This window comes from Thermobia domestica, chromosome 1 (assembly GCF_964235325.1).
Source record: "Thermobia domestica chromosome 1, izTheDome1.hap1.1, whole genome shotgun sequence".
Taxonomy (NCBI): domain Eukaryota; kingdom Metazoa; phylum Arthropoda; class Insecta; order Zygentoma; family Lepismatidae; genus Thermobia; species Thermobia domestica.
Genome location: NC_137454.1, coordinates 145,695,756 through 145,711,781, shown reverse-complemented (window position 1 = coordinate 145,711,781; position 16,026 = coordinate 145,695,756). Strand labels below are relative to the sequence as shown.

At 34.2% G+C, this 16,026-nt stretch overlaps 1 protein-coding gene across 4 annotated transcripts in view; it reads left to right on the top strand.

Annotated features, from left to right (window-relative positions):
• The window catches only part of LOC145689780 (GTP-binding protein 2), a 111,980-nt gene that overhangs the window by 46,285 nt on the left and 49,669 nt on the right, over positions 1-16,026 (top strand). The window contains exon 1 of one of the 4 annotated variants that reach the window (XM_081763998.1): positions 15,474-15,615. The exons of the other annotated variants lie outside the window; for them this stretch is intronic. The gene's annotated coding sequence lies outside the window, so the exon portion shown is untranslated. Of the gene's footprint in view, positions 1-15,473; positions 15,616-16,026 lie in introns of those variants that run through there. 4 annotated transcript variants of the gene reach the window in all.

Below are 16,026 nucleotides of genomic sequence, written 5' to 3'. Positions count from 1 at the left end.
AGCCACCATCCTTCAGTTAACATATTTCAAAGTAGTTTAATCCTTTTTGTGCGCATTCAGTATAATTTTGTTTTCTTTTTTGAAGTATTATACGCAATCAAGTAACAATTTTAAAAAAGTAGGAACGGAGTACTCAGAAAATGGCATAAAATTAACAGAATTATCCTGTCACATAACCAGGACGGATTCGACAGTTTTTTTTTTTTTTTTTTCGTTACTACAAGTTATTGGTATAAGGAATTCTTGCTGATTGAGTCAATTGAGTTTTGAGATAAGCATGAGATTGAAATTTTGTGCTTCCACCGCACAATGCCTACGAATTACAAACATTAGACAGATCGATTTTAGACCAATAAAAACTAGTCATCAAGAGGCTGCAAAATATTTTCTCAATATCAGCGTGGAATTTACACGCAAAACGAACGACAATAGTATTGCGAAGGAATATTTTTGACAATATTTCATATTGAATTAGAAAGAGAAGCAAGGTTATCTCGAAGACAAAGAGAATCCATAACAAAAAATCACTAGACAATTTGTGTCAAACAATAATAGCCACTGCGAATGTTACGATGTAAAAGGATATGAGAAAAATGTAACGAACCTTTCAGAAAACATGATTGAATTCGCTGCCAAACATGTAAATAATATCATCAAATATATGTAAGAGCTTCGGGGGAAAACAATTGTGTGTTGCAGGAACTTGTGAAGTGAATGTTTCTTTAATAACTTTTAAACTCTCTTGGTTAATAATTTTCGTAGTACACTAAATTTGATGTCACTTACTACCTAGTATTACGTTAAAACTTCTAATTTGGATAAAATATCTTTCCATAAAATAATTATTTTCATGCAATTTTCATGTAGTAAGTCGTATGAGAACTATATATGCAATATTTTTTTAAAAATTAAATGAAAGTACAGTATAGTAATGACCTAAGTATCCCTTTCAAAGGCGTAGATAGCTCCATTTAATATATATATATATATATATATATATATATATATATATATATATATATATATATATATATATATATACCGTATATATATTTTTCTGACATTTTCACTTTATTTTTATTTTTATTTATTTATTTATTTTGACTATTGGTTTTATAGTGGGACTTTAGTTTTTGATATATTGTACTATGATAATTTGTCATTTTCACGCCGTGAGTTAAATCGCCTCTTGCGTTAGTTTTAAGGGAAAAAAAAATATTTTTCTCTTACTATACTTAAGTAGCCCTGGTCCCCCCTATGTTAAAAGTAAGAAAGAAGCTAAGCATATGATTGCTTTTCGATCTTAAACGCCAGGTTGCATGCTCTGAAATCGACTTCTGAACACGGCATACTATGTATTTCTGGTTAATTAAAAAAGGATTTAGCATTTGGAGAATTCTGTAATCATTCGTGATTGGGCAATGGATTCTTGTGTTAAAAGAGACAAAAAAAAAAAAAAAAAAAAAATCGAAACAGTATGTATATATTAGTTTATTAAGAAAATAATGTGTTTCGGTGCACCCAAACAAACGTTATATATATACACTTTGTATATACACCTCGTTCAGATAATTGTAATCCATACTTTTGTTTAACACCTAATTTTTGAAGTATTTGTAGTTAATCTGAAAAATATTTGGAATCCAAGCCGTTCTTGTCACTTTCTTTTAATGCGTATCTTATTGGCGGTACCGTAAGTGATGTGTGTATTTAGAGCACGTGATACAGCTTTTCCCAACCATTTCTCTTCCTGTGATTGTACTTCGTTTGTATTGAGAGGCCGAGGTCAAAACATCGCGCTTCTCCCTGAAGCTGTCAGTGAACTAAGGGCATAAAGTGATGTCCAAGGAAATTGTAGTGGAACAACATTGTTTGCCAATGGATGTGTTTTCTTTCTTCTTCTTCTTCTTTTTTAAATTTTCTTTGTTCGTTGTGCAATACAGGATAATTACCCGACTCTCGTGTAGGTGAACTGCATTCGATGATATGCAAGACTGGTTTTATAGTGTAGCAAATGAAGGTGGCATATACAGTTACATTTCAAGTTCGCCCCCAGACTCGGACAAGTCCATAATTGTTTGAACTGGTTGTTGTTAACTGGAAGATGCACATTTTTAGTTTGTTGTTAATATGAAATAATATTTATAAACTCTTCCGCATTTACCAGTCATTAGGTTCCTTTCTGAATATGGGCTTATAATGACCAACTTAACTAAATTAACCAGGGCACATCCTGACTAAACCAGAATAACTTAATAGTAATAGTAGGTATACAGTACAGGGTGTCCGAGAAATCCTTCCCTGATTACAGAAATTGATAACTCAGCCTAGAAATAAGATAGAAATATGAAACTGGTGTTGAATTGTTTACAAACTATAAAAGTTTTTGTCTGTGTTAGTGCAACTCGTTCAGGCTTTGTTGCCCGACGACGGTACACGTCGATATGACTTTGCGGTCAAAATGCTATCACGTATTGAGGACGATAATGGTTATCTCAGACGAATTGCCTTTTCCGACGAAGCGACATTCTTTGTCAGTGGAGTAGTGAATCGCCATAATGTACGCATTTGGGGTTCAGAACCCCCCCGGGAGGTCAGGGAGTTCACCAGAGGCAGTCCAAAGGTGAATGTTTGGTGCGCGTTATTGCACGATCGAATTATCGGGCCATTCTTCTTCGCTGAGGATACCATCACATCTGCAGTGTACCTGGATATGTTGCAGCTGTATGCTGTTCCTCAGCTGCTTCAGTATCGCCCCGATGTCGTTTTTCAGCAAGACGGTGCACCACCTCATTGGGGTTTGGACGTCCGTGCCTATCTCGATAGGACATTTCCTGGGCGATGGATTGGTCGTGATGGACCAACAGCTTGGCCTCCACGCTCTCCTGACATAACCCCATTAGACTTCTTTTTATGGGGTTATGTCAAGGATGAGGTCTACCGAACACGTGTACCAGATCTTGAAACCCTGCAGCAACGAATAGCCACAGTCGTTGCATCGATCCCTCCAGTGATGTTGGCTAATGTGTGGATGGAAATTGAATATCGCCTAGATGTGCTACGTGCTACCAAGGGTGCTCATGTGGAAGTGTACTGATGTGACCAAAACTTTTATAGTTTGTAAACAATTCAACACCAGTTTCATATTTCTATCTTATTTCTAGCCTGAGTTATCAATTTCTGTAATCAGGGAAGGACTTCTCGGACACCCTGTATATGTAATGTGTTATCATTTACGAAGACGACAGTGGATTATTAACACAAACGTTGGAAAATATTTCAGTTGTAATATTATCAAAAAATTTTCTAAGTTTCATTCTTTTGTTTCAATTTTGCATCAGACTACAAAAACATTAATTTAGAAAACAAGTAATTAACATTAATTAATGATAAGAATGAGAAAAAATGGAATAACGGAAACAAAATTTCATTAATTTTTTCCTTGTGTTCTTTATGCACGAAAATTAGACCTTTAGTTAAAAGAGAGCAGAAATTGATGTGGCTAGTAGCAGGGTTGGCTGGTTTAAACAAAAAAAAAAAAAAAAAAAAAAAAAAAAAAAAAAAAACGAAAAATGCTTTAAATCGTATGAACTTTATGGTGACGTTTCCACATATCAAACCATCTGCATTAGTTTTATCTCCTTTTCACCTGTTAATCATGGCGTCCCATGTTCAATTCCCGGTCGAATCAAACCCTTTTTTCAAGTGTAAACCAAGTAGCGGTTCAGATGTCACTTTAAGCGAAAGGATGTTAAGCCTAAACACACGAAAGGAAACCAAATTATGTGCCTGAAGTCTGTTGTTGTATAAAGAAGCCAAGGTTGCTTAAATATATTGATAGGAATTAGCAAAATTTATCGACTGCCTATGTAGCTTCAACATTAGTTTGGATTGGACTTTCAGTTTTAATTTAATTGAATGATATCTACATACTAAATTTGTAATTTAATATCTCAGTTTTAGCGTACTGATTATGATACGTTGACCATAAAATTTTACATGCGAAGCAATAAGGGATTTTTTTTTTCCGTTATTGCTTTGCATTTAAAGTAATAACAGGATTTTCCCAATGGCTAAGGCGGAAGTTTCCCAATACATAATTCTGTATAATGGTTTCATTTGTGCAACTGTTTATCTTTTTGTCCTTCTGAAATGACTCTTGACAATTATATTAACAAGTGTGGAAAGATCAGTATTTTTATCAGGAGTTCTTCGTGAGTCGGCAGACTCATAGCATTTGTGGAAAATTAATCCCGGTTTCGAGTCCAAATGGGGAACAATTCTCTCGCATGTAAGCCGAGAAGCGGTTTGGATTCCGCTTAAAGCTTGTCTGACCCCTTCCAGCATAACCCCGTTGTTGCATAATCACACCAAGGCAAAATAAACTTATTTCTGTCCATATGTAATATAAATATATAGAGCAAATTATTTAAACCAAAAAACCTGGTTTAAATAAAAAAAACGGGTTTAAACAAAAAACAAACAAACAGGATTTTGGGTTTTTCAATAAAAACCATGGTTTTTGCCAACCCTGGCTAGTAGGGATCAAAAGATTCGATTTGACATGGGCCGTAAACACATTTCGTGATTTGTATCTCGGGCCTGAGAAGTTGTGAGGAAAATACGATACATTAGTTTCATGTAAACAACTGATAACTTTAATCCAGCTGTAACAATTGAAACTTTATAAGGATATACATTAGAATAGTAATTTATTATATTAATAACCGAAAACTCAAATAAACTATTAACGTAATAAATTATAACTTTAATATGCCCATAAATTTTCCATCGGTGCAGCAGCATTAACGAATCTGTAGTTTACATTTAATGAAATATTGTGCCATTCCTCTTGAAACTTTTTTATGTTAACTGAGTGATTCACTGTGTGGTAACTGGTTAGCGCAAGTTTCGTTTGATACCCGCCGGAATGCATAAGCGTGACCTGTGTATGCACAGACCTTTGGTGTACGCGGTGCACTGTATGCACGCTTTCCAAATAGTTGGGTTGGCAGAGAAGCCTTCATTGCATGGCCTCCCAAAAGTCCAGACCTTACCCCTTTGGTTTTCTTTTTCTGGGTGGCTATCAAAAACATTGTGTATGCAGAAAAAAATCACGACTTCGTACATCTTCAGCAGCGCATTTCTACTTCCATCTTGACTGTTACTCCTGATATTCTTCAACGCACGTGGACCGAAATTGACTACAGATTAGACGTATGCAGAGCAACAAACGGAGCACACATTAAGCTTTGATATTTTCTACACATTTTAAGGCTAAAATCATTGAACTACCTGTAATGGTTTTTTCATAGTAACTAGTCAAAATCCCAGCATTCTTTTTCGATGACCCTGTATAGTGAAAAGTGTTTATACTCCATTTTAAATCGAAGCTCTTGATCCACACTAGCTATATCCACTCGTGTTCCTACTAAATATACGCAATTTTTATTCACTATATGGATGTTAGTTTATTTTTAGGTAATCCTGCAGATAAGCGTCGTCAATTAAAACCTTGTAATTTCAGGATTGTCAAATGTTGCAACATCCTAATATGAAACTCACTTTAGCAACGAAAATCGTAACTGCAAGTTGCATCTCTTTCGGAGTAACTATTGTGTATGCACTACTTATTTTATACAAGGACAAATCCATATTGCATTAATAGAGTTATTAAACATAACTGAATTAAAGTAAATGTGATTTTCTGTAAAATGGCTGGTAGACCAAGGCTTTTGACAGGAATAGTATCTACAAATGAAGTTCTTGATTTTCAACAAGTAAGAGGTGAAAAATGGACATTTGACTGCTCTAGGACCATATCATGTAGATGGTAAAACTACTTTGCAACAATGGTCAGCACGCAGAAGATTAACTTTTAATACAGAATTGTGTGAACAATCGAAAACTTCTTGTTCTCTACATAATTACAGTTCTGGTATTGACCAGAAAAGATAGGTCTGTGGGGCATATGTAGGAAAAAATGTAAGATTTTTTTTTCTTTTTCTCTCTAGAAGAACCATTTGACATTGAGACTAATCCCCATTGCGATTTAATGTTGGTCGTGTGACATGTTCCAAACCACAATTGAAGACGTCGGTACAAGAAGGGGACAGCTCCAATTTTACATTTGGTTCAGGATTGAAACAAAATATTAGAAATCTATTTACGCTACTTTAGCCTCCAAACTTTTTGCAAAAAACAAACAAAAAAAAATTACTCCTATAATATTACATTTCTTTACAAAATGTTTGGAGGTTAAATGAAAATAAATTGCGTTTAAACTTTTTTTTCTTTCTTTAGTGAATCAAATCCGCAATTGGAGCTATCCCCTTCTTGCACTGAGGTCTTCAATTCATCACTAAGCTGAACTCATAAGTGAACACACTTCAGTGGACTGGTCCAATTTCTGCATGAGGAATGTAAAAATTGGCTGCAAGAGGAATCCAGATGAAATTGGAAGACTGGGGAAAAACGTCATTGAGTTCATTATTGTCGAGATTGATGAAAGCAAGTTCATTCACTGGAAATATTATATGGGATTATGGCTAGAAGGCCACTGGGTTTTCGGAGAAGTTGAGAGAACCAGTGGGAAGTGTTTCCTCGTCTAATTTCCTTACATTAGAAGGGAGACTTTGAAAGAAATTGTTTTAGGTCGCATACTGTCTTATCTTCGACAGCATCGCGCAAATCCAAACTGGAATTTATTTTCAATATATCATCATTCATCAGGAAAATTTTGTTGATCCAAATTATGCATCTGTTCATAGAAACAAGAAACATTCGATGGCAGTTTGAAACAAATAAAGTGGTTTTTCTTTTCCCACAAATTTGTGATCAGTAATTGATTTAGAGAATAGGACATGTTCGTCAGTTTTGTGTATGTACTCGCAGAAGATAAACATTGTATGATACACAAGAACACATTCCGTATCAGTCTACGCAAAATTTTACGGACCACAATGTAACAGAAAAGTTGGAACAAGCTACTGGAAGTGAGTGCTATACCGATTATCGCAAGCTAAAACTCATATTTTACATTACATTTACACAAACTCTTACGGAACGAGATTCATGGTGAGTGTATAGGATAAATATGTTTTGATTGGTGTTTACTTAGTTAGATTTGAGTTTATCGTCCCATTCACCAGTGAAGCTATATGAGACATGGACTTACAGCTTAACCAACCAAACCTGAGCTTCCGCCGCGAATCGAACCCGGATCTCCCGCACCTTTGGCTCATACGGTATACACATAGCAACGAGGGAGCTTTAATTTTTACTTGAGTTAATACATTTAAACGGTTATGGTTTGAAGAGAAGGCTCGAGGAAAATTCCCTACATCATATCATCATTCATCATCCCCTATATCATCATTCATCAGGAAAATTTTGTTGATCCAAATTATGCATCTGTTCATAGAAACAAGAAACATTCGATGGCAGTTTGAAACAAATAAAGTGGTTTTTCTTTTCCCACAAATTTGTGATCAGTAATTGATTTAGAGAATAGGACATGTTCGTCAGTTTTGTGTATGTACTCGCAGAAGATAAACATTGTATGATACACAAGAACACATTCCGTATCAGTCTACGCAAAATTTTACGGACCACAATGTAACAGAAAAGTTGGAACAAGCTACTGGAAGTGAGTGCTATACCGATTATCGCAAGCTAAAACTCATATTTTACATTACATTTACACAAACTCTTACGGAACGAGATTCATGGTGAGTGTATAGGATAAATATGTTTTGATTGGTGTTTACTTAGTTAGATTTGAGTTTATCGTCCCATTCACCAGTGAAGCTATATGAGACATGGACTTACAGCTTAACCAACCAAACCTGAGCTTCCGCCGCGAATCGAACCCGGATCTCCCGCACCTTTGGCTCATACGGTATACACATAGCAACGAGGGAGCTTTAATTTTTACTTGAGTTAATACATTTAAACGGTTATGGTTTGAAGAGAAGGCTCGAGGAAAATTCCCTACCAATATTAATTCGGGAGGACATAATCAAGTGTGTATGTTTCATTGTCAAATATTCAAGCGAAGGCATCCAGATTGTAGGGGAGGCAAACCAAACTTGGGGAGACCTAGGCCACACATTTTCGGCGCCCGTCCCTTCCGGAGCTACGAAATTCGCTCCCGGGGTGAACCTATATTGCTAATATTTTCTCAGCACTATTTTCATCCCCCTTTTGTACAAAGTTCTCACGGGAGAAACCAGAAATCACGGTTTTTAAATATGTTAGTAACGCGAGTAGTAAGTTGTAATAGTTGACATGTATTGCATTAGGCCTAATATCAATTACGCCACAATTTCTTTCATTCCTCAGAAAGAGGCGCCACTTGCACTTACGATTTGCGATGGTACTGGAACATTCATTATTAGTATGTTGAAATATGAGTCAACTATGAAATTAATAGAATTTCATTCACGACGCTAATCTGCAGGATTACCGTATTTTTATATACTCTAAACAAAACTGTTAACTAGAGAAGATTAGCGGGAAAAGTGGAATAGGTGACTAGTTTTCGGTACACAGCTAATGTTGCTTATGAAGATACGAAATGTGAAGTCTGAGAAATTAAGGGAAGAGGCATGAATTACGAAAAGAAGCATTTAGAAAGACCAAATAATCCGTTTATACATTACAAAAATAATAATGTTAAGAAAATTATAGTGTTTAATGTTTCGTCCTGCGTAAGGCGTTAATACGCAAATTGCAGGGAGGAGGGGAGGCGAAAAACTACGTTAACCCTTGGAAATGTTAAAAGAGAAAAGAGTGGATAAAATTGCCTGACTGGAACAGAAAAGCAGGAAAGAGGAGAATAATATTGAAGAATAGACAAAAGTTAGTAGAATAATGTTTGAGATGAATTTGTATTCTGAACGTCGTGACGATTTGGAAGAAAAACAAGAAAATGATTGTAATTGATTAACGATATAATTCTTACGTCAATAATAATAATAATAATAATAATAATAATAATAATGTAGGATCGTAAAATTTAAAAAAAACTTCTCAGTACGTTGCAAATTACGTTCTGTTGTCGTTACCATAATTTCTGACCTGATTGGAAATGTTAAGAAAAACAATGAAGTGCCCTAGGTATAATGTAAAATAGTGGCGACAAGCATGTACCAGTTCCCAGTGCGGGTATCGGGAGGAAGTTCCATATACAGTGTAAAGAATACGAAAACTTCAAGGAGTTTTTTTTTTAAGGTATTAAACATGTGTACCTATTTTTTTTTTTCGTGTGTGTGTGTGTGAAGTATTCTTGATACCCATGTTAGTATCTTATTTTCCTTATGAAAGAAATTATGAAACAGCCCCTCCCCCCCAAAAAGAAAAAGTCAAGGGCATCTGAACGATTGCTTCATTACGACAAAGAACAATGTGAGCTTGAAACTACCTGGCCAGAACTTCTGAGGAATTGCCAGGTATACAGTTGGCTGTATATACATAGCTGCAAGTACGCAAGTAAGCAAATATAGACTTAAGCGTTTGTGCCAAGTTCATTTTTTTTAAAATCTTTTAGGATAGAAAGTAAAACACACAAGGCCATGTAAATAAGTTGTTGTTGAGTGATTTTCTTGTATTGTTTACATGTAGAATTAGCGAATTAATCTCAGTTAAAAGTTTTGCCGAGGTTTTTGCACTAAGTAAGAGTAAATAAGGTTTAATTATAATAGATAGAAGATACTAGCTGAAATACCCGTCCTTTGCACTGAAGGAATTAGTTTATGAAGAATATTTGAAAGATATATGAACCCCCTCCCCCTTAGGATATGCACTTTATGGAAAGTAACATGATAATATACTTGCTCAAGCCAAATGCTATGTTCCGAAATTCGAAATGCTATGTTCCGAAATTCGTTCCAAACGGTTCAGTTGTTTTCCCGTGATGATAAGAGACAACGTCGAAAATATATTACAGGAATCGTCCCTACCCCTCATTAAAAGATGAATTTTCTAAAGCGCTGGGATGCGTGACCAATTATTTTTAAAGAATTTCATATACCAATTGTTGCTAAGATGAGAAACTCATCAATTTCTCGTTTCTGACACATTTTAAACCCATCTCCCTTTCCCCTTAGAATGCACTTTTTAATAGAGTGACATTATAAAAACACAATTCTAGAACAGTGCTAACTATTTGCTAAATTTCAGACTGTTCAGTCGTTTTTCCTTGTTAGTGAGATAGGCAACGTCGATTTGGACATGAAGAAAAATATATAGAAATTGAATTGGTGAGTAGGAAAAGAACATTCCACGACACCATACTTTTGGAAAACAAGAAAAGAAACCGCTTATACAACAATATTGTATGGTACTTTTGTAGCGTATGTTAAAACTTTTTATTATCCAAAATACAAAAACGTAATAAGATTACCTCTTAGTGGACAGTGTTGCTCTCAAGCAACATCGCATTCTATTGCGTTATCGGCACGAATTATAACTTCAGTGATCATTTAATTGGCACTATTGCTTTCATACAATATTCATATACATGATTTGCGGGTCGCTTCTTTAGATAGGCCTACTTCTAATCTTCGTCAACAGGGACAGTCAAATTTAGTATTATAGAAGCCTTATCTCCTACGTTTCGCGAAAGTTATTATTTTTATTTTTTATTTGTAGTTTCTTGCTCTGTAGGAAAATATTTCAACGAAACTGTTGATAATTACTGAGAGTATTCTTATGATATTTTACTATAATAGGGCAATGCTGCTCAGTAGCTACACATAAGACCTATTTTATGGCAATGTTGCTTTGAAATAAACACCCTGTATTTTGTAACCAAAGTACAAAAACACTTTAAAAATTACGAAATTATGATCACAAAGTCATGGTTCAACCATAAAAGCAAACTAAATTTTTTAATAGTAATGCTATCAATGTTTGTCATTTAAATGGTTATATATTAGGAAAAGCTATTAGACACTGGAAATAGTAGATAAATGGAATTTTGGAGGAAGTCGACCAGGGGCTGTATATTAAAGACGTCATCCACCTTCACCTAGTGAAACTGAGAAAAACCTGGAAAATATACAAGATGGCCGGCCGCGTTGTTTAAATCTGGAATCTCCGATTATTTTACAAGAATGCTAACAGTTTAGCTATGTCAGATTGTTCGTTTAAGAAAGGTAGAGTGAGCCAACGCACAATGTTAAACTCATCAGGCAGTTAGGGAATCAATATTTCACTGCCAGCGCCTCACTCACTTCTATCACAGTTATTATTACTATTATATTATTTGATAGAAGGAAGTGAGTATATATGTGACAAAAGCTCTATTTGTGTAAAGCCTTCGTATTAGATTGAGAGATTGTAACGGAAAAATAAAATCAGTTACACGTTCGTTTTCATCACACCCCTGAAACGAATGAATATACATAGTAACTTAATAGATTAGTTGTTAGTCCAAGCTTTCGGCTTGTCTACGAATTGCTTACACGCTAGTGACATATCTTGGCGTCAGGTAGGAGTCAGCCCAATTAGCGACAACTAGCTTGACTGTGAACTATTAGGAAGTTGCGTGACTGACAGAGTGAGGTGTTCTGCGTTTACGTATATGTTAGGGTTACTTACAGACTAATATGTTTCTCTTTATAAATAAGATTGTAAACATTACCATATTCTTCCTCAAATGTTATTGTCGTACATATGTTTGGTATTGGAAAGTTTATCTTCAAAATAAACAAATAAATTCTTTTGAGTTCCCAGTCCTTCAAGTCATCATATATATATATATATATATATATATATATATATATATATATATATATATATATATATATATATATATATATATATATATATATATATGTGTGTGTGTGTGTGTTTGTATGTTTTTTCTACGATGTACGGTAAAGATAACAGATATAACATCTCCAGCTGTCAGGATAGATGTGAGTAACCTTATAACCTTTACCACCAAGATAGCTTCCGTTTAATATGATCGTTCTTTTAAACTTTGAATCGTCTACCTAATGAAGTTTTATCATTTAATGAAATTGGGAGAAGATCCACGCATCATAAATTCTCTTTAGGTTTTGAAGAAAGACAACTAGAACCTCTATTTTAAATCTTCATATCTTTACATTGCGTAACCAGACAATTTGACCTGTCTTAACCCTTTTGAAAGATACACCAATTTAGAAACGAAAAATGTAGGATTAAATTCAAATGACATTTTCTTGTTATTCTGAGTAATATGTCAAGCCTGCTCTGCGTGAACACAATCCAAACTTAAAAATTTATAGCAACTATATTTATATCGACTATATTTCTTTGACATAATCCGTAGTGTTACGGTCGGACATATTAGTTGGATAGTGTTCTATCAACAGATTGATTCTCATTATTATTATTACTTTTATAGTTTTCTAGACTGCACCTCGCTGTCTATGATTGAAGCCACTTCCTAATTAATAATGCTTTTCTATATCTTTTGTAACACGAACAATGAAATATTTAGTTACGTGTTTATTTTCGCGGAATCTACTCATCAAATTGTTTCCTCAAGTTTATCATTTTGTTCAGCTTGATGTGATCTATAGATTGATATGTATAACGTAGAAACAGTATTATTAATTAAGCAAAAATTAAAATTTAGGATAAAATACTTTTTGAGTTATATTTCATTAACTATTCTATATACTGTCCTTTTTCTATTGTCATGATGAAAAGTTTGATGAGGATATACTTCAATATCAATATCAATATTATCATAGTCCATCATCAACTTTTAGGTTTCCAAAGCAATCGTTTTTCTCGAAAAAATATACATGAGAATTTACACTGAATCATATAATTTTGTTCAGCCTGAATCATTTGATGTATATATGTCATCTTCGGGCATTTTTTTTTCTATAACTGCTAATACTGTTTCAGAATTTGTTGAATAATTGAGACTCTCAATTAGTTCTTTCAAATATGTAAAAGATGATTCATGAATTAAATTTGCAGTTTCAATAGTTCGGACGTACGAGTATATCTGTTTTTATTGCATTGCTTTTAATTCTGCAATCATTAGCAATATTTTATTTATTATTATCACTATTATTATTATTATTATTATTATTATTATTATTATTATTATTATTATTATTATTATTATTATTATTATTATTATTATTATTTCAGACTATGCTGTGTATAAATGTCAGAAGTCTTATAGAACGGTGAAGCGGTTTTTTGCTCTCGATTCAGTGTCCCTAGAATAGGATCCATCTTCTCCGTTAACACTCTATTCAGACCGAAAATCATTGAAATTTACCATTTCCGGTTTCAGCGTTCATCGCCATAGAACAAAAATAGTAATATAGCAACAAGCTTTTTTGCAGTCGATTCAGCATATCAAGAGAGTATAACATCACCACCCGCAACACACTACCGAAACCGAAAGAGGTTGAAACTGACAAGTATTTCCGGTTTCAATGCTAATTTACGCAGACCAAAAACGGTGAAAGATATCGAGCAGCTGATTCTTTTTTTAAATCGCTTTAGCGTTCCAAGAATAGGTTCCATATTTACTGTTAGCACTCTATTCAAACCGGAAATGGTAGAAATTAACCACTTCGGGTTTCAACGTTGATCGCAATTCGCAATCGATTCAGCATATCAAGATAACATACCAACATCGTCCACAACACTACCATAACCGGAAGTCGTTGAAATTCACTCGATGACTAATACTTGCGGTTTCAATACAGATTTCCATAGAGCAAAAACTGTAAAAGATGCCGAAAAACGTTTTGCAAATGCAATCGATTCAGCATGCGTTCTAACAATAGGTTGTGTGTGCTCCATTAACTCTCTGTTCAAACTGGAAGTGTAGAAATCAACAGTTTCAACGTTACTAGCCATAGAATAACGGTAATAAATAGCGACAAGCTATTTTTATTTCAATCGATTCAGGCTCTCAAGAAGATATCACTACTCTTAACACTTTGCCAGAGCCAAAAGTGGTTGAAATTTACTAGTACTTCCGGTTTCAATACTTTTTTTACGTAGAGCAAAAACAGTAAGAGATATCGAAAAGCGGTTTCATGACAGATTCAGCGTCCCAAAAATGAGTTTTGCTTCGATTTTTTCTATCTGTTCAAACCGAAAGTGGCGAAAATTACGATTTTCGGTTTCCAAACTGATCGCATAATGGATAAAACGCAAATAGATGAGGACAAGCAGCTTTCTGATATGGATTCAGTACCGCAAGAATATGTTTCACCTCTTATTTTATTCCTCTGTTGCAACCAGAGATTATAGATATCAATTAGCACTTCGATTTCAGTATTAATCTTCATGGAGTAAAAAACAGTCAGAGATAGCGAGTAATGACTTTTTGATATTGATTCAGCGTCCGAGCTGTCTTTGATCTTATTTCTTTGTTGGAACTACCGCTTTGAGTACTGAATTCACATAGTTTGGAAGTCTACCGTAGTTTCATACTGTAAAATGAAACTTGTTATTAATATTATTTTCACTTTCAGGGGACGTAATCATTAAAGGAATGAATTGATTACATCAGGGATAAACTATACAATTAAATAGCGATTTGGCTGTTTTACTTCTCTTCCTACGTTCGTATTTCCCTGTTCTGTCCTCAGATTCGTAGCGTTATGTAGGAACGATATACCATATGTATTTTTATTAATTTGTTTTTATTATTATTTCCATAATCTTCTCTGTTAATGTCATTTTTTGGAGGGAGTCGCGTCTTTCAAAATTTTGTGCTTCTCTCGAACCTGGCAGTTGGAGCAGATCAGCTGATCAACTGCTCCATAATAGTTGACGCTACGCTTTGCCTTAATTAGGTTTCTAGCCTCGATACCAATAAAGCAAAACTTAAAAGTCAATAACTTCAATTGATATTTGGGGCTGCAGTGGCTCAGTCTAGAACATTCACATCAGGTGCGTGGTGTCCCTGGTTCGATCACAAAGCTCACTTCGCGCGAACTGAGGTTGTCAGATACCGTGTGCATGGATTTATCGAGGTTTTCCAGTTTCCTCCTACTTCATTCATTCCACCACATCATTCATTCTTATAATCACCGTCTCCCTTGGCTTACTCGTTATACCCGTGGAACATAAAACTGAAAGATTTCATTTAAGATATTATATAGTTCGTTGCTATGAAAAAAAGCTATATGTCAAGATGTACATTATTTATTTGCTTTTGCATTTCAATATCGGAAACGAAAACGGAAATGAGGTAGGAAATATATTAAAGATCGCTTCATACATTATTGATCATTTTCAAAGTAATATTCATATTTTCTTAGACTAAGTAGGTCAGATTCACCTAAAATGATAAGGTTTAACTGTATATCTGCTAACTATCATTTGCCGCTTAAGTTGTCTGGCAAGAACATTTTCACTTTCACCATCAGAGCTCGTGTCTGGCTTCACGTAATGAAAGGAGAATTACGTCAAAGCGCACAATAAAACAGTGCACGTTCTAACTATGCTGTGAGTGGTTGTTTGCGAAAATTGTTACTTTGTTCTCCATTGTCTGGCAGACTTCAGTTTTCAATATGGTTCCTTCAAAGAACATATTGATTCAAGAATTATTGTGTTGTAGACATATGGTAGCTTGCTGTAAGTGTACGTAGAACTGTGTTAAGTTTGTATTGTATTTTGCATAATGTACGATGTGATATGCTTGTGTTTAACAGATATTGTGATAAGTTTGAGGATGAATGGATGTTGATTTGACAATACTGAAGGAATACTTTTAAAATTATTATTATTATTATTATTATTATTATTATTATTATTATTATTATTATTATTATTATTATTATTATTATTATTATTATTATTATTATTATTGCTTGTCATATTAAAATTGTATATCTTAAATAATGACGAAAGATATAGCAAGTTTTTATTTATCTTTATTTTAACGAAAGAAAACTTGAAAATATTGAAATTTTCTCCAACCAGTAAGAAACACTTTATACTCATTATTAGTAGTCCAAAGATAAATTTTACAGTTTTTTATGATCT